The sequence below is a fragment of the Grampus griseus genome (genome assembly GCF_964374135.1).
Source record: "Grampus griseus genome assembly, chromosome: Y".
Taxonomy (NCBI): Eukaryota; Metazoa; Chordata; class Mammalia; order Artiodactyla; family Delphinidae; genus Grampus; species Grampus griseus.
In genome coordinates this window covers 6,923,220-6,927,162 of record NC_139016.1, presented here as the reverse complement: position 1 = coordinate 6,927,162, position 3,943 = coordinate 6,923,220, and positions in this window count along the sequence as shown.

Below are 3,943 nucleotides of genomic sequence, written 5' to 3'. Positions count from 1 at the left end.
TCCGAGCTCCCAGCCTGCCTTGGATTCTGTCTGAACAGCACCTCCACAGAATGCTCTTGAGTCAGATAGTGATGATGCCAAAAGGCCACGAGAAGAGGCAGCAGGACCGACGGAGCACCGAGGAGCAGCTGCACAGCAAGCTCCTTATCCACCACTAGGGGGCAGCGGAGGACAGGCTTGGACCGGCAATTTAGCCCTCGGTCCCCACGTTGTGTTGAGCAATGATTGAGTCTAAGGAATCCTTGGGACCTGACTTATGCTCAGATCATTGCCTACGTTTCCATCTTTCCATCAGCTGAAATATAGATTACATATATAAAGTACACATATATAATTATATAGAGAGTCGTCCTTTGATATCCATGAGAGATCTGTTCTAGGACCCGCACGATTTCGAAATCCAGAGGCCCTGGTCCACACCCGTGGGGGGGTCTTCCGCATCCGCAGGAGCCGCTGGCCGGGGGATGGGCAGTGCAGACGGTCGGCTATTCATAAAATCTGTATACTATAGATACTGAACATATACATGTGCATATATATCTGGGGGCAAAAATACTGTGTATACTATTCCCTGGAGACGCAAGCCACCTAGGTAAGTCTATCGAAAGGCAAGGCACCATTTCCTCAGGACACTGCAGTCAGCTCTGCCATGTGACCCTCGTTTATATCAAGACTAGGACTCCATCCTGCTCTAGAAAAGCTGTCCAGGATGCTTCTAGATTTGTGTTTTTGGAGTCACATGGCCGCAGATGGATTCAGGGCATCCTATGACTGTGACCGTGGTACCCAGGGCTGCGTGCTCCTCAAGATGGACCGACGTCCCAGCCACCTTGACCCAAAGCGTCCAGCAGGTGTGAAGGAGTTTGAACTTCCCGGGTGTCATCTGCGTTCTTAATCTCTGCATCGACATTCCATCTGCCCGCAGCATCAGAAGCCCGTCCTCTGAGGACTCCCCATGCTGAATGAGGCACAGCCTCAACCCCACTCTAGAGCAAAGCTGCCAGCTGCTCACTCTCCCAGGCTCCCTCGCAGCTAGAGCAAAGCATGGGCCTGGCAGAAAATCAGATTCGTGTCCCAAGTCTAAGCTGGAAGCGGGTGCCCAAGGCCATGGGCCGTGCAGAAGCACTGCTGGAAAGGGGTCGGCAGCTGGTGTGTCTGCTTCGGAAGGCATCCGGGGTGTGCTTTCAGGGGCCAGCCCAGTGTCCAGTATCAAGGTGTGGGCAGCTCCCAGCGCCGCGTCTGCACCCGGTGTTATGTGTATGGGCCCAATCCTGCAGCCGAACACGGCCCCCAAGCCTGGTTCTCCAGAGGCTCCCCCCGAGGTGTTCAATGTCATCCTCACCCATTCTGTTGGCTTTACATTAGCCACAGTCAGGTTCAGAGCTTGCACGTGAGAACTCAGGCTGCTGTGACTATCTGGTTAAAGGGACCTCTCTCAGCAGATGGGGTGTCAGCGTCACAGCTGGCAGGGTGGTTTCGATTGGGATGGAGGCAGAGTGAGCCAGTGAGTGGATACCTTCCCGTGGCTACGTGCCACGCCCTAAGCTACACCTGGGCACTGGGGACAGAGATGCTATCGGTCACTCCCGGGAATAAAAAGCGAGCACAGCAGATCACGACAGACCACGCCTGGCTTTCAGCAACTTCCGTGTAAGGCTGGCTGCCGCAGGGGGCTGCTATGTTACTGTTTTGTAGATGGTAGCTGGGACGATAAGTGGAAAGATCTAGGGGAGAGGAACCGATGGTGATGGGAGATGGGAAGGTTCTTGAAAAGGGGAGGGAACTGGGACCCAGAGCCAGGAGTTTGCACGTGACAGGTGTAGCTGGGAGTGTAGCTTGGGTGCAAAGATAAGCCTGCTCCTATCAGGTGGCTTCTGTTTGATTTCAATTTATTGGCCAGTTTATTTACCACACCTTAAGAAACGTTTAAATGAGTCTACTTATTCCCCCTATTCCAAAGATACCCTCTTCGAGGTTTACAGTTGTGTTTTCTGGTGGCCGTTTCTCTCAAGAACTTTGCTCTAGGGTAAGTATATTCCTAATAGGAGTCCCCCATCCCCCAGAGGATTTCACTTCAAGTTTCAGGAGAAGGTAACACTGTAACAGTCCCTGCTTCCTTCCACCATGGGTACCGCCCCCCACCCTCCCCCCACCCCGAGGCTCCCCAAGCCCTCCCCCATCATGGGTCCCCCTCCCCGCGACCCCCACGTGGTCCTCCAGGTGGAGCTGCGTCTTCCTTTGCTTACCTTGCAAATGGATGAAGACACTTGGGAGAAAAAGGAGCCAGACTGGAAGAAAAAGAAAAACAACATTCCACCCACTTCTGCGTCTTTTTGTAAGGGTACGTTATCTGCTTCCCACCCTCTCCCAGCCCTTTTCATGCATCTCACCACGTGATCTGCAGGCTTCCACCAACAGTGACCGCCACCAGCACCCACAGGTGCACAGAAACCTTTCCGTGAATATAAGGAGCACCTCAAGGACCTTAGGAACAGCACCCACATGTGGGCCGCCGGAAAAAAAAAAAAAAAAAGGTCTCTGCGCAGTGAGGGGAAGCTTGGGTTCCCGAAATAAAGTGGGAGCCTCGACGGACAAACATTTTTAGAATCACTGCGGCAATGGGTTCCATGCATCTGAGGATGAAAGCTGGACAATCTGGACTCAACCCAGTTTCCTTCACAGCACACAGAAACCCCTTCGAAGCTATGAATATGCCACCAGCATCGTTGCTGAAGCCACCAGAGCCCGCGTCCCACACGCATCTATCCCGGGAAGCTCTGCCCCGCGCTGTGCAAGCCCACTGTGCTTGCTACAAAGGTCTCCCCGGGGCCTCCCCGTGGCTTTAGCAGCAGGGCTTGGGGTGCTCAGAGCTTCACCCCAAATCCACCACGTGGGAACACGCTCGGTCAACTTGGCAAGACTTAAAAAAGAGAAAAACAAAACCAGGCAAGGCTGAACCCCAGACAACACTGGGGCAGAGGGAGGAAGGGGTGGGCCAGCCCCTGGCTCTGTTCCAGCCCAGGATCGAGCTGCGATTAGAGGAAACGACACCACGACCTTCTTTTGTGACCCATGTGTACAGCCAAACGCAGCCCGTCTCGTTGCGTCTGCCTACCACGGGGACAGCGGCTCAATTCAACTACGTCACATCCGTTCACTGACGAAAGTGGCGTCAGTGGAAACACCTGGCCGCGGCTGGCACAGAGCAGACTCCGGTCAACGTTTCCAGATGTCTGTCCGCATCGTGCCCAGTGTCCGCTCACCAGTATCCTACCACCTTAGGTTCTGCTGACTACTCAAAGCTCATCCTTGAACTCCAACTCCCAGCAAACCAACCCCACTTGACAGGAGAAAATTCATCCGCTTTGACTTTCTACAACAGCCAGCCTGAAACACAGTAACACAAAGGAAACGTACTAAAAAGCATGCTCCCTTTCTATCGTAACGGGGCAGCTGACCCTCCTGCCATCGCGACCCCGAAAGCGGCCCTCCCGTTTATTCCTGGAGAAAACGCAGAGCTCCGTCTACACTCAGGGGTGTCAGCGTGGGCCCCAGAGGTGCCGACCAAGACGAAGAAAGACACCCACCAAGTTCTCTATCAAAATAGAGCAATTTATTCAAGACACTGAATATGATCTGTTGATTCTCTCTTGAAACAAATGAGCTACGACGCACAAGGTGATTCTCTTTCTGGGAGCGCGTGAGGGTGAGGGGCGGGAGGGAGCACGAGACGGGGGCCGTGTGGATGGAACAGAATCTGGAAAACGCGAACAGAAGCACATCTGGCTGCACGTCTGACACAGACAATAAAATCCGCAGAAGCCAGAATTCACCTCAGTGAGCGGCGGGAGGAATGGTTCTGCGTTTGACAAGAAACACGATTAAAAAAGAAAAAGGTGGGACAGAGGTTAAAAGGGAAAACAACAAGGAACAAAAGCAGACC